This window comes from Telmatherina bonti (genome assembly GCF_933228915.1).
Source record: "Telmatherina bonti genome assembly, chromosome: 3".
NCBI lineage: Eukaryota > Metazoa > Chordata > Actinopteri > Atheriniformes > Telmatherinidae > Telmatherina > Telmatherina bonti.
Genome location: NC_136621.1, coordinates 13,255,294 through 13,271,253, shown reverse-complemented (window position 1 = coordinate 13,271,253; position 15,960 = coordinate 13,255,294). Strand labels below are relative to the sequence as shown.

Below are 15,960 nucleotides of genomic sequence, written 5' to 3'. Positions count from 1 at the left end.
ACAAAGCGTCTTCATGCAGCCTCCAACATATCAAAGAAACCATGTTAGTGTTTTACAGAAAACATATCAAGCAACAGAGGACTCAGATTCTGTTCCAAAGCAGTAAAAAGTCTGCATCGGTTCCTGCCACAGCTCATTCATGCTTTGTGGGGTCTGATACCCTCAGAAAATACTGTGGCACAGATGTAGGAACTGTGGAGCTGCAGTGTCCATGCTGACCTGGTCACCACCTGTCAGCGGGAGATGTTGGCCTGGTGAGACGAACCAGGTTTTCTCTGACATCGTTCATGTACATGTGTGTGTGTGCTTTGGAAAGGGATGACAGCTAAGGCAGATAAGAAACCAGAAATGCTCTGAGATAAAGATCTTATATTGTAAAGAAGCATAGAGCTATCATCAATATCAATAAAATGGGACTCTACATATTATAACGTGTGTAACGTATCATATTATGACGTAAGAAGTTTCACCCGCAGTTTCTTTAACCTCTGGATGCTGTGGGGCTGTTCTGGCTGACACGTCTCTGCAGCATCACGTGGACATCGGGGACAGTGCCTCTGGACTGGCAGACTGGGGTGGTGGTCCCCCTTTTTCAGAAGGGGGACCAGAGGGTGTGCTCCAACTACAGGGGAATCACACTCCTCAGCCTCCCTATTAAGAGGAGATCCTGGAGAGGAGGGTCCGTCAGGTAGTCAAATCTCAGATCGAGGAGGAGCAGTGTGGTTTTTGTCCTGGAAAGTGGACCAGCTCTATACCTTCTTTGAGTTCCTAAAGGGGACATAGGAGTTTGCCCAACCAGTCTACATGTGCTCTGTGGACTTGGAGAAGGTGTTCAACCATGTCCCCCGGGGGCTCCTGTGGGGGGTACTCTGGGAGTATGGGGTACCGGACACTCTTGTGTTGGATTCGTTTGCAGTGAGGGCTGGACTCTGCCAAGGCTTCCCTTTATCACCAATTCTGTTCATAACTTTTATGGACAGAATTTCTAGGTGCAGCCAAGGTGTTGAGGGGATCTGGCTTGGTGGACCCAGGATTGGGTCTCTGCTTTTTGTGGATGACGTGGTCCTGTTGGCTTCATCTGGCCGTGATCTCGAGCTCTCGCTTGAGCAATTTGCAGCCGGATGTGAAGCGGCTGGGATGAGATTCAGGACCTCCGAATCTGAGACCATGGTCCTCAGCCGGAATAGGGTGGATTGCCCTCTCCGGGTCGGGCGTCGGGTTCTGCCTCAAGCGGAGGAGTTTAAATATCTTGGGGTCTTGTTCATGAGTGAGGGAAGGATGGAGCGTGAGATTGACAGGCAGATCGGTGCAGCTTCTGCAGTAATGCGGATTCTGCGTCGTCTGTCGTGGTGAAGAAGGAGCTGAGCCAGAAGGCGAGGCTCTCAATTTACCAGTCGATCTACGTTCCTACCCTCCCCTATGGTCATGAGCTGTGGGTCTTGAGCATAGACTGTATATAAAGAGATGGACGGAGTCTCCGTGATGTCACCCATAGGTTTCTGAAGAGCTGAATTGAAGCTCGATAGGCGGTTCCTACCGTCGCCATGTTGGCAGCGTCATGTGCATCGTCTCGCCTGGAAAATACAAATATGGGCAAAGAGGTGGAGCTGATAGGGGAGCCGTGAGCGTCATGGCGGATGATTGACATCGAGTGAACTCCGAACTTTCTGTAGCTAAAAGCTAACCGAGCTAACCCCGAGATAAAGGGAGCTACCCAGCTAACAGAGGTAAGCGGGCTAAAGCTAAGTCACATTGTTAACCGGCTAAAAACCGCGGTTGTTCTACGTTTTTCTTACTTGAAGCCAGAGATTGGTACCTGTCAATCAGAAGGACACGCCCCTAAATTTGCCGAACTTCAAGATTAAATTACTTTAAAATGGGCGAGTTAGAAAAAAATTCACTCCCCCCACAGTTGTCATGAAGGTAAACCTGAGCTATAAACTGAAAATGGATTTTTGAACCAGGCTGTAAACATGTTTATTTCTGCCGTGAATTTGGCCTTTTTAACATGGGAGTCTATGGAGATTTTCTCTGTTTTGCAGCCCCTAGCGGATGAAGGGGGAACTGCAGCTTTATGCCCTTCTGCATAGGCTTCAATTTTAACCGCCGGAGGTTGCTGCTTGGTCTTGAACGAAAGAATGAGATCTTGCATGCAGGCGGCTGAAATGAGTTTCCTCCGCAGGGTGCCCGGGCTCTCCCTTAGAGATAGGGTAAGGAGCTCTGTCCTCCAGGTGGGGCTCAGAGTAGAGCCGCTGCTCCTCTCGATGAGAGAGGAGCCCGTTGAGGTGGCTCGGGCATCTGGTCAGGATGCCTCCTGGACGCCTCCCTGGTGAGGTGTTTCAGGCACGTCCCTGCGGGAGGAGACTCCGGGTTAGACCCAGGACACGCTGGAGGGATTATATCTCTCGGCTGGCCTGGGAACGCCTCGGGATCCCCTCCACAAAGTTGGCAAATGTAGCTGAGGAAAAGGGAAGTCTGGGCTTCCCTGCTTAGGCTGCTGCTCCTGTAACCCGACCCCAGATAAGCGGCAGAGAATGGATCAATGATAATTTTGGTTTTAAATGCTTATTTTTGTGGGTGCATGATAATGTTTCTAACAACAACAACAGCAACAACAATGGCTGTGCTGTGGTTGTGCTGAATTTCTTGCCTGTACCTGCATTTTTGGCAACAACTTCATTTGTGTAGCAGATTGCCGAAATCTTTCAAAAAGTTTTTCTATGATGTCGGTTGTAATGGTAAAGCTCGCATACTGTCACTATTCTACTTATGTCTGGTTGTATTGCAGTACTGTAGTAGTTTATATTGCATTGCAAATACTGTGACTTTAGCACCTTAGACATGCTAAGCTTTTCTCTCTCTCTTTCTCTTCCTTCAACTTCTTCTTTTTCCTCTTCCCCTGCACGGCCATATCAAGACTGATGATGATTACAAAAAAATAAAATAAAATAAGTATAATAATAAAAATATTCAGATTATCAAGGGCAGCTATATACATGAGATCTCTCCCTTGACAGAGCAAATCTGTCTTGCAAAAACTATCTGGCATGCAGATTGGTGTTCTGTATGCTGAGATGCTGGACAGGACATGTTAAAAAAAAAATGTAATTATAAAGCTCCCTTGTTATCAGACATGTTCACCAACGTAATTTTGTTGTTTCTTGTGCATTAAAAGGGATTAAGTGCTTCATTGCAAATCAAAATAAAAATATTTTTCTTTTGGAAAATATATTGCCTAATATTTTTTTGTGGCTTATTATCATTTCTTCAGTCTTTCACTTAATAGCCAAAAAAGTTAAAAGGACAAAAACCTACAGAAATAGCAATAATTTAGAAAGATTTGCAATAGTTTAGTATTTTTGACCATTTGTCTCAAATCTGTAAAGTTATGCCACATATTTGGGGGACCACAAAGGTCAGCAAAGGAGCAAATAGAAAAGAAGAAAAAGCTTTTTCACACACAAATTGAGGTAATTAAAAGGTCAATCCTAAGGCTGAGAAACGTCTGTAAACCTCTGAACAGATGTTACTTTTCTGGAGATTGTAAAAGGATAAAAATGAAGACAGAAAAGCTGTCAGAGGACAGCAGGATCGCTGCCCTCTGTCAGAATCATCCTGCTCTAAATAACCAAAAAGAAAAGATATCAACCCAAGTTCCAACAGCTCTGGGCCTCTGGGTGTTAGTGAGGAGATGGTAGAGAAGATGGTGTGTTTGCAGATGGGAAAACTGCAAACCGAACTGCTGAAGAGTAAGAAGCTGTCAGAGTCTCTGAGTGTCAGTTCCTCACAGACCAGTCAGGCTGAACCAGAACAGACTTCCAGCCTGAAGTTCTGCAGAAGAAATAAAACTGGATTTTACAGCTAAAAGTCCATCAGAATTTAATTTGTTTGATTCGTACTCTTTTGTGATATGAAATAAAGTAGCGTTCATGGATGTCACAGCGGGAACCAGGTGTGTGAGGAGGTAAGACTTCTTTCAAAGCTTTCAAAGTCTTTGATCAAAACAAGGTTTGGCAATCATCAAGCTTCCACTGATACACGACACATGCATCAGTGGAAGAAATCAGTTACTTTTACAGCTGAAAAACAGCTGAAAAATGTTCACTTTGCCTGATAACGGTATTAAAGAAGAAAAGGAGGGCTTCTACTGTAAGCTGCAATGTCTAACTAACCTGCTTACTCCTACAGTAAGAAGTAAATGATTCTGTCATGGCTTGTAGGAGCAGTGAAATCTAGAAGTCTGTTGCAAAGTCAAGTGTTAAAAAGATTACATCCTGTTCCAGTAAACCACTGTAGACATGTTTTGACTAAACATACCATACCATGCCACACCGTGCCATAAAATGCCATGACATTGCATTACTTCTAAAGCACTTAAAAAACAGGAAAGCCGACCACAGGCAGTACGATAAATGTAAAGAAAATAAGTGAATAAAACAAAAGATTATCACATAAATAATTCAAGACTGATCCTGTTTATGTCATGTATGTTGTTTAGTCTAATCTGGGACGCGTTGTACTGGAATTATTTTGTTGTGCTGGAATAGCTGGGCCGACATAACTAAGAATTTAACTGAAGAACAAATACAAGCTGTTGCAAAGACAGGATGGACCAGAAACTAAACTTTATGGGGAGTCTAGAGGAGGGCTGAATATCCTCCTGCTGGGATGTAAACAAGTTGCTCCTCCATCACTACAGTTAAGCTAAAGCTATAACTAAAAACAAAGAAAACTCCAGTAAAGGCCCATGACTGACAGATGGATGGACTGACTGAAACTTAAGATTCCAGAGGCAAGCAGCAAGAAATAAAACAACTACTTAGGTTAGGTTGAAGCAAAGTAAAACCTGCCGCTGATGAAGAATGAGGGGCTAATGATGAACAAAGAGCAGGAAACCCAACAGACCACATTAATGAATAAACTGCAAATGAAAGAAAAAGGAAGTGAAATCCGACTAGAACTCTAACTTGAAAAGAAATGTAAACCTAGAAAAGATGGAAGAAAAACTAATCCAACACATGAAATACACACATGCCACGACAGACTCCTGAGTCAGAGACTGAATTTGGGTCCTTGGGGTCTCATTACTTTCATTAAAGTTGCTCATTAGTTTAATTTACACTCCTTGACCAGGTTTAAGGATGCAAAGCTACATCAAACGCTGTAATTCCAAATATATATATATATATATATATATATATATATATATATATATATATATATATATATATATATATATATATATATATATATATGTGGTGAAACATTTTGACTGTGCCTTAAACTTTTCAGGAATTGTTAGACCAAGAATGCTGTTAAGAAAAATGACTCCTTGTTTCTTCTTTGACTCAGTCGCTGGGCATCCTGTGATATTTGTTCACTGATTTATTACAGACAAGACACAATCTTGTCTTTTTTTCTCACCTGTCACAATCCATCCAGTGCACATGTGCAGTAAAGGTCCCGATCAGTTTCCTAAGATTCGCTCATCGCTCAGAGCAACCTGTGATCTCCCCCAGCTGATGCTCTGACCCTTCCTGCTGATCAATACTGCTCCATCTGACCATTTCTATTTCTAGCCACCATCCCTGCAGAGTCAGCCCCCTCCCCCCCTACCCTTTCTCTTCCGCTTGCCTCTCTGGGACCAACCTGGCACAGCGGCGTGTACGGCCAAATCTGATTCATTTCAAGAGAGACACCCGGTGACTGCAAACACACAGCGCGGCTTGTAATGCTTGTGTAGACGAGTGTTCCCACCAGCAACCATTATACTTCTCTGTATAATTCCAATTTAAACACCATTCTCACCTCACGGATATTAATAAATGACCAGCACTCTGGCAAATCAGGGACATTCATGATTTATTTCCAGGACTCCCAGTACAAAAAGCTGAGTGACCCAAAAAGGTAATGAGAACAGCGTATAAAAAGATTCAGTCTGACCCATATCCAGTGCAGATATGGGGCGAGTGCATAAAAAGATGCAGCTAATCTGACACTTTCTTCTTGGCACAGACTACAATAGCTGCACTATTAAATGTTGCTACACGGGTGCACACACACACAAACACACACGTGGTCTTTTAAGGGGTCTTCTGAGACTTCTGGTCTTTATCTCCAGATCCTTTGCTGCATCATTTGCAACCTGGCAGAAGAGCAGAGGAGACAAAGAACAAATCATTTAGTGGAAGAAAAACTATTCTAATAAGTCAACATTTTCTAAATAAAAAAAAAAACACAACAAGGTGCCCTTTTTTTTAGTGTTCAGAGTTAGTGGTGGTCACCTGAAAAACAAAGTTATTCACCTTTCAGAGGATGCGCTCAGCTCAGAGCACTAAAAACAACATCTGCAACGTCCAGCCAGAGCTGATGTTTTTCTCAGAAGCATCCCAGAGAACTGAGCTAAAAGCTAATCTGAACAGCCCAAAGCAAGCTGTGGGTTCTGCTTTACACAAGCTCTTCTCACTTTCAGCTCAACGAGTAACACTTAAAGTCAGAGCTGCAAAGTGAAGATGATGATGACATGCTGAGCTCTAAAAACAGTCAAATTAAATATGACATGCTCACTGGTGTGAGTGACAAGCTAAATCAGTTTCTCATTTATTTATCATATTTTATCTAGATACTTTAAAAACAGATTAAATAGAATTGTTTCCTCTTTTAGAGGAGGTCTGCTATTTATTTAATCAATGTGACACATTGATGGCGTCAGACAGGTGATTGTCTCAGTGCTGAGGAAATTTATGATGCTACATGCAGGCAATGGGAAAAAAAAACACGATGCAAAACGAAGCTACATCCTCCGTGTTTGGTGTGGAAGGAAGCCTCTGTTTAAACAGACATAAAGGACCTACCGGTGCAAAGCTGCATTACAAGCATGTCGTAGTTACTGTCATGTAAGAAATAAGGAAGAAAGCACATTTTCTTTCCATTTTAAAGCTTTCCCAAAAATTTCATTAATCTTCACAGCTAGAAAACTTTTTTTTCTTTCTTTAATTTTCTTTTTATGTAATTTCGAACGTGTGCTAGTAACACAAAAGAATGAACTGAAAACTAAAAAAAAACAAAAAAAAACCAAAAGTAAATGAACAAATAATAGATAAACACACATATTTACATAAAGATATTTACAAATATAAAAAATGAATAGAGAATTAAACAAAATGCCCTCAAGAATTATTATTATTACCATCCAACAGTATAAGCCCTTCTTCCTCCCTGTACTGCGTGGAAACCCGGTGTTTGCACCGCATTTTAAACTGGACATGCTTGGACAACTTCCAGTTGAACTTCCCTAAATGCTTCAATACCACAGCCTGCTGCTCTGAATATACAGCTACTTCCTATATCTTTGCTTCTTTCTTCACATATTTCTGTTGTTCTAACAAATTATCAGTCACACCTAACATACTTTCAGCTACTTTGTTTTTATTTACATTCAGAGTTGACAATCTCCACAGGAATGGACATCCCAAAATGTCCAGCCGGAGGTCATAGCATGCTTAGAGGCACTACAAAAAGCCACACAGCTACATCTCAGACTCTCCAGGCCTCAGCATCCTATATGTTAAAGTTCATGATAGTTCGACGAGTAAAAGAACGAATATGTTTGAATTCTTTGAAAAATTAAAGAAGAAATTTTCTGCGGTCTTAAAACAATATGAAAGCACCAGTTATCATCCATTTCATTCAGGAGGTCGTCACAGTGCAGATGGGATTTATGTCTGTTGCTTCCGGCTTTCCTCGAGGGCCACAATCCTGCAGGTTTTCCATGCATCCCGACTCCAACATACCTGACTTAAACTAATCAGTCATTGTGCAGAACTTCATTGGCTGTTGGATCCATTTAATGAACGCCAGGTGTGTGTGGAACAGGGATACATGGGAAACCTGCAGGACAGCAGCCCTCGAGGACCAACTTTGGACACCCCTGCTGTAAACACATTCACAGTTAAACCAGTTAGCCAGATCCCTTCACTTATCCACTAAAATATCACTACATAAATGTTCAAGTTATCTGCGACTCCCAGAATCCCCGACTGATTGCGTTCTCCCCCTTTCAGGGAGGACGCTAGTCCTCGGTCTCACAGAATATATTCTACAACAGTGATTCCTCATCATACAGATTAGTTTTATCAGGATATGGAGGTTAAGCCCTGATGCCCTGGTTAACAACACCAGACCACCTTTAAGTTTCATGTTTTATTGTCATATGCAGGTAACAATGGAACATCATTTCCTGCAATAGACTCGGAGCCCCTCCACGCTGCATGCAGAAACAACCATTACACATAAATAGTGACTACACAAAATACCTGATTAAATAAGACTATAGAAATAGGAAAATAGAATATAAATTAAGGTATTAGAATATAAAATACAATATAAAACTATAAACAGGGTTTTCAAATTGTTGTGCAGAGCTCTGTATGTAAATTTTCTTGTGCAAATGACAAAAAGACATTTCAGCAGTTCAGTATCCTGATGGCTTGTGGGTAGACGCTGTCCCTGAACCTGCTGGTGTGAGTTCTGATGCTTCTGTGCCGCCTGACTGACAACAGGACTGTGAAAAGTGTAAAACTGGGATGACTTTGAGGCTCAGCTGGAGGTTTTATTCATCTGAATTATTTCCATTCATTCTTCTGGCATCCTGTTTTTCCTTTGTTTCTCTGTCGCCTCCATCTTTCTGCACGTCTTCAGTCTCATGACCTTCCGGGGATTTTAGGGCATTAACTTGGTATCCATCAGGCGAAGAGAAACAAAACCTTAAATACAATTTAAGAACCAGCTTAATAATATTTGTAAGAATATGTTGTAGAATGAGGCCTTTTGGTCAAACCAGAGTGAAGATATTTGGTAATAATGCACATTGCATGGTTTGGAGAAAACCAAAAGCAGCATGTCAGCACAAACAAACATTTCGTGATGATTCGTCTTCGTTTGGAGCTGGACATGTTGCAGTCACAGAGCAGAACACAAACTTCTCTGCATGCCTGCTGAGATATGTGATGAGTTCTGTTATCACCTATCATGCCACGGTGTGCAGCTGTGGAAATTTTGCACATACGATGGTTGTTAAAAGTTAAATAAACTTACTGTGTTGGATTGTTTAGTAACTAGTACCACCCACGACCCATACTGAAGTTTTCTGGACTCAAATGTGAGGCCATCTGCCCGAAGGCGAAAGCTTGGCTGAAACTGTCCCATGCAACAGGACAATGAGTCCTTACAGACTGAAGATAAAAGAATCCAGATGTTAATCCTATATTTACCACACATATCTGATCAGATGGTGCTACAGATGACATATGAGACAAATCTGATGTGATGCAGTCTGACCGAACCCTCTAAATGTGGATCTGCCCTTCACACTTCACAGGATTGACTTTCATCCACACCTGTGAGGGCGTGGATGAAAGGCTTGTATTTGGATTTATACATGAATTCCAATAGATTTGTCCTTTTAAGTAAAGATAAAAAGTGAAAGTTTATTTTCAGCCAACCACACAGACTATACTATAGTCCAATCTCTGGCTACAGGCATTATTTTACTATGTATACTTACTAAAGTAGCTGCTGAAGCCAAAATCTCTTCTCTAAAATAACAGAAAGATTATATTTACATATGCAAATCAACATGCAGATTCTAAGGTAAATGCATGTCAGGGTTGTGCTTAAACTTGCATCTGCTTTATTGAAAAGACTCTTCTGCACATCTTTTGATATCCAAATACATTTATGAATTTTTAGTTTTTTACAGAGGGAAACATGCCAGTGGGGAGGACACATAAACAGATAAAATCAGATGTTTTTGCTGTTTTTTTTAGGATGCTCTGAAACCATGAGGTAACTGAATCACGCCAGAACGACCACATAGATGTTTTTTTTGTTTACCAAACATTGCTACAAGCTGAGGCTTGCCATTGATTTCTGTACCACCAGAAAGCCTTTTCCATTTCATCTGTAGGAAAGTATCTAGATATGGTCATACAGAATAGAGGTGGAGGAGAAGAAGAGGTACGTTTATACCAAGGGGCTCCATCCTACAGTATTCAACACATTATACTATCATGCTACAGTTATTTATGTGCTGCAACAGTCAAACGTGGAGTCTAGCAGTGAAGCTTATTAGCAGCCCTGGCCATTATTTTTTACTTGTAACTGCAGAGGCTTCAGCCTTTCTCCCCAGTCCAGTTAGTTTGGACCCTATAGTAACACAGCACAAAGCAATTTGCTCCAAATAGCCACCCAGGATGCTTTCAACGCATTACAGAGGCAATCAGCATCAGCAAGTAAACTACAAGAGAGCAACACCGAGCAGCAGTGCAAAGGAGAAAAAATAGAATCAGAGACTGCATGAAAGACAGAAAGAAATAAAATCAAGAGTAGAAGATGGAGAGATGTTATCATGTTACAGGAAGCTACAGCGCTGCTTGAGACGCTGAACGGGCAGTAATAAGGCAGCATAATAAAGTTGTAGCAGGAAGAAAGTGAACATCAAGAAGCTCCTCCAGGTCTCTCTTAAAGTGGAAAAAATAAGGAAGAGTCCAATACTGAGTCCACGGCCGCCGGAGGGACTCTGTGTTCAGGTAATATAAGACATATTAGTCATGGCTATGAACACATTATGTCATGGATGGTAGCTATTGATAAGCATTATCTAGCTTGTCAGAGGTCATATTGCTTTTTTCCTGCAAAATCATCCCTGTAGGTATCAGGTAACAGCACAGGCTGAAGAAGAGAGGATTACTTTTTCTTCCTCACTGTAGGTAGCCTTGAAGAAAAAAGTCTTTCTACGTTAGTTCGTCCTCTAAACACAGTGTAAACCTCATTTTAACATGTTTAGGTCAATCTTTTTTTTAAAAAAAAAAAAAAAAAAGGAAGAAAAATGTGATCTGTAATTGTTAATTAATTTCAGTTAAGCAGTTTATTAATGTTTAGAAATTGGGAACAAATTTAAAATTTGATGCAGCAACACATTCAAACTAGCGAGAGAGAGAGAGCGAGAGAGAGAGAGAGAGAAAGGGAAAGACAGAGAGGGAAAGAGAGAGAGAAAGACAGAGAGGGAAAGAGAGAAACGTAAGAGAGGGGGGGCATGGGGAGAGAAAGAAAAGTTTACAGAATACACAGCAACATCTCTCTGGAGGATTCAGTAATGAGTAAATCAGTTGGTGGGAGGTAAGGGTGTCAGGATTAGTTATAAAAGGAGAATCCACAAAAGAATTAACAAAAAGGTACAATTTCCATTTAATTTTTTACTATTTGCTTCTTTCTTTGTCTGATTCTCAAATTCATGATGCTTCACACATCTTGATACAAGACATATGTTGATAAAACAAACACACACACTTGGAGTGTATGCAGTCACAATGCTGGAAAACTCACTGAAGCCATTTGGAAGAAATTCTCCATGACCTGAACTCCTCCCATGTCTAAACTTTTGCCTCAGCGACTGCAGAAACTGTTACATTTAACGGTTGATATTCATCAGCTGCTTCTTGAGTCCCACACGCCAAAAAGGCCGAGTAGGACTCATGTTTTCAGCTTGATGGCTTGATCCCTCAGTAGCTACGTTTACATGGAGCCAAATAAACCTCTTGCAATTGCTTTAAAAGCTCTAGCTGAATAAAAATGATCCATGTAGGCACCTCGTTCTGAATGAAAAGTGTCAAACCAAAAGGATTTTCATTTGGTTTCATAAGGCTAGAATTTTCTTCTTCCTAAACTGATTGCAGTATCATGTAAACACTAATTCAGAAAGTTGCAGTACGCCAAAAGAATCCATGCATTCATGGGGGGAAAATGCAAACTCCGCACAGAATGGCCACAGTTCAAACCTTCCCAAAGCTAAGGCTTCAACCAGCGACCTTCTTGCTATGAGGAAACAGTGCTAACCACCATACCTCCGTGCACAAAAGCAGATGTCTGTAACTAGATGCTGTTTCTTTAACAAACCATTGCACACTGACAACTAAAAGACATCAGCCTCACGCCAAGCCAGTTAGTTGTGAACATAAAGCTATCGGTCAGAAAGGACATTTTTTCTCATCTGTGTAATGAAGACGGCTGAATGAAGTGAGCCCGCCCAGAGTCGTACATAATTACAAAATTAAATTAAGCAAATGTTAAGAAACAGATCATTTCAACATGACGTCTAACGTTAAACATTAACATCATCTAACCAAACAACTAAACATTTAGCATAAAAAGCCGATGGGTCTCCTTTCTCTGGAACTTTTTATGTCATGGCTCACGATCCGGTGAGACATCCTCCACAATGACAATGATGAAAAAAAAAAATTCATCCAATATGGATTACTAAATCTGTTTGGAGGATAATTTCTCTTCTGCTATACTTTCCCACTTCAACCCTTTCCCTCTGCAACTGAAAACAAAGCAGCACAAGCTGCACATGCAGATGTTTGTTTTTGTTGTGTGTGGAAAATGCACTGATCTGTTATTTTATGGAAAGAGATAATATTGAGAGATCTTTAAGATTAATTCATTCTGACATTTGATGCAATATTTAATTTGAAAATAAAGTAATGAACATATTCTATATGTTCGAGATTTTGCATCACCTTATGATAGAAGCATTGGTGAAATATAGGAGATATTGTCTCCTGGCCCCTAACAGATAAGAGGAATCAGAGATTACACCAATAATTTTGACCTATCATATCATGCTAAATAATACCGCTACTGAAATAATTCATTTAAAAAAAAACAACAACAACAAAAAAAAAACATGTTAATGGGTCAAATAAATACATGAGATTAAAAAAATGGGACTTTTCTCCTTCCCTGAGGTAAGGCTTTAAATGATCAAGTAAATAGAGTTGATGGCATCATTGCCTAGACAAGCAGCAGAAAGTGGATGGATGGACATCCCCACTGCTGATGCTTGGATCTTCCAGAAAAGTCTGTCTTGTTTTCTGCCTTTATTTAAATTTTTCTCAAAAGTTCAGAATTTACACATTCTTTCTTCATACAATGAACGTGGTTACAAAGCACTGAAAATCATTGATTTGTACCCGTATGTATACAAATCTTAAGGCTAATGTACGAATTGCAAATAACGGTTTTACTTTCAGAGAAGAATCTGTTATTTCAGTATATAGTACCATAAAATGTTGCTCTGGTATGCCCTGTTAAAACAGATGTGGGGATAAAATGTCACAATGACCCTGAAAAATTACTCTTTGAAAAATTGAAATGACTTATTCCCACTAAGCCATCTATTTTTCCATCATCCCATCTGGTCTCTTTTAATAAACACTACTAGTAAAAATATCCTCACTGGTAAGTGTGTTCATTCTGATTGTAACACACACCTGCAGCAAAAGACTGGCTGTGTCCGAATGTAAACCCTAATCCCTACATAGTGCCTATTTATGGTGCTCATGCCATTTTTTGGGGTGCCTGAATGTCTAAGATTAGGGCACTCAAAATTACCCATAATGCATCTTGAAAAGTAGTGAGCAGCGATGGTCATCACACGGGTCAATATAGACCACAATGCATTGCGGGCAGGAACTCAAAGTGGTGCAAGTGACGCGAACATCAAAGTAGGTTCGGAAAAAGACTATAGATGATTCATTTTATATCATTATTTGTTTAATAAATATGCAACAAACAATGAATAAAATACAATTTAAGAAAATACAAATTTTTCACGAGTTTGGTTCGGATTCGGAACGATGCGTGGTGGTTGCTGAGGTGACAGTTGGTCACGTGATCTGCGATTCGGATGTGTCCAACATAATGAGTGCACTATGTAGTGTATTATAGAGTGTAGCCGTATGTAGTAAATGAGGGGTTAGGGATCAGAGGATATATTCGGACACAGCCTCTGACTATGTGTTGTCTATAGGTTGGGATTGATAAAAGATAAATAATGAATGTATGAACCAACAACCACTTTCAAGTGCAGCTTTGATGGATTTTGGCTCACAAAATTAGTTTAGGAAGTTTCTCTAACGGGCTATTATGGATCTTTTCTCATTACAACATGATGATACATGTGTAGGATATTAGAAAGCAGAAGAACAGGCATGGATTCTTTTTTAAACTTACATAAATATTTTCATGGTTGGCACAACATATATCTCAACTAAATCATGACACAATGGAAAATCCTGATTTTCCGTGGCATTTTGCAGCGTGTTCAGGTTTAATCAACAGCCTTGGTATTTGCTCCAGTCCTCCTTGTCTGCTGTCAGACTCGCCCTGAGCTGTGTGTCAAGAAATATCTTACCATTCTTAAGAGAGACAGCCTTTAGCTCTTTGAAGGAAGAAGGAAGCAAACGTCCCAAATTATTGATGTTTTTGCTACATCTAACTTCTGAAATGAAACAGAAACTCAGAGTAAACAAATGATCAAAACGGTAAAAGTTACTGGGCCACAAAATCCTGACAGAGATCTTCTCAAAGAAGAACTTTACCTTCTTCACATTTCTTTCCTCTTTATCAGACTTTGCACCAAACTTTTTCTCATGTCATGCCTGCTACAGCTGCAGTAGCTGAGAGATGTTGACGGCCAAGCGGTGTGTAGGTAATTGGATCGAATTAAATAAATATTCATTCATTCATTCATTCATTATCCGAGCCACTTAATCCAATGAATGATCGCGGGAGAGCTGGAGCCTATCTCAGCAAACTTTGGGCAAGAGGCAGGGTACACCCTGGACAGGTTGCCAGTCCATCGCAGGCCAAACACAAAGAGACTACGGGCAATTTACAGTAACCAATTAACCTAACATGCAGGTCTTTGGACGGCGGGAGAAAGCAGGAGAATCTGGAGAGAACCCACTCATACACAGGGAGAACATGCATGGAGAACTCCACACAGAAAGACCACCAGTCGGGTACCCCCCCCTCCGAAGATTGAACCAGTGACATTATTGAACCAGTGACATTATTGAACCAGTGACATTACTGCTGTGAGGCGACAGTGCTAACCACCGTGCAGCCCGAGTAGATTTGTATTTTAAAAACCAACATGTTAAAGTATCTTTAAATGGAAGGCATTTGTGTCTGAATATGTTGTTTACAGAGGTGTGAAGGAAAAAAAAAAATCATTCCAATAACTATGATCAAAGACTTTAAAACAGATCATCATAAAATTGTAACTCAGAAGATGTTAGAGATGAGGACACAGTCTCTGATCATCTTGTTACTATTAGTTTTCAGAACCAGATTCAACTCAAAATCTTGCCTCTGATGTCCAAAGCTCTTTATGGACTGGCTTTTAATGCTATTAGGCTATGATCTCATAGCACCCATGTCCTTCATCTCACTCCAGCTTTTTTCCAAATATCTTGAGGACACAGAGACTGAATGTACTACAAACATGGACATGCAATGTTCTTACATTTCCACAATGATGATTGTCTTTTTCTCTCCATTAGAATGGCAAGTCTATTTGCTGACATGTTCATTGAAAATTATGGCATTAACATTAGTTCTCGTAAATTACAGTAAAACTGTTCTTTCTGCCGCTCCAGGATGCAAAACAATGTTTTTGTCTCGATCCTCAGGACCCTCCACCCTGCATGTTTTCTATGTTTCCCTCCTTCAACAGACCAAGCTGAAATGAATGAGTTAAAAAGATTGGACAACTTGACATGTGTTTTTGTTCAGGAGGTCACTTCATTTGAACCAGATGAGTCGGATATAAAAACAGTTTTAACTTGTATCACACACTGAAGGGGACATATTTTGAAAAATGAACTTTATTGTGTGTTTGAAAGTTTACATTTGTGTGTCTGAAGTCACTAAAAAACAGCAGAAAAAAAAAAACACTAGCTCGGACTAGGGGAGGGGGAAGGGGTAGGTGTAAAAAGAGAGGATTGGGATTTAGTCTTAGTTTTAGACCACATGGATCCAAAACATTCAGTGTTTTATGCATCTTCTCTCCTGCAGTACCGATGTGTACCAAGAGTTAAGCTTGCTACATAC

The 15,960-nt window shown here is 40.4% G+C and overlaps 1 protein-coding gene across 1 annotated transcript in view; it reads right to left on the bottom strand.

Moving 5' to 3' along the window:
• Positions 1-6,075: 6,075 nt before the first annotated feature.
• LOC306775015 (endonuclease V-like) overlaps positions 6,076-15,960 on the bottom strand; it is a gene marked incomplete at its 5' end in the record, with an annotated part of 101,689 nt that continues 91,804 nt past the window's right edge. The window contains one exon of the mRNA XM_079265221.1: positions 6,076-6,145. The remainder of the gene's footprint in view (positions 6,146-15,960) is intronic.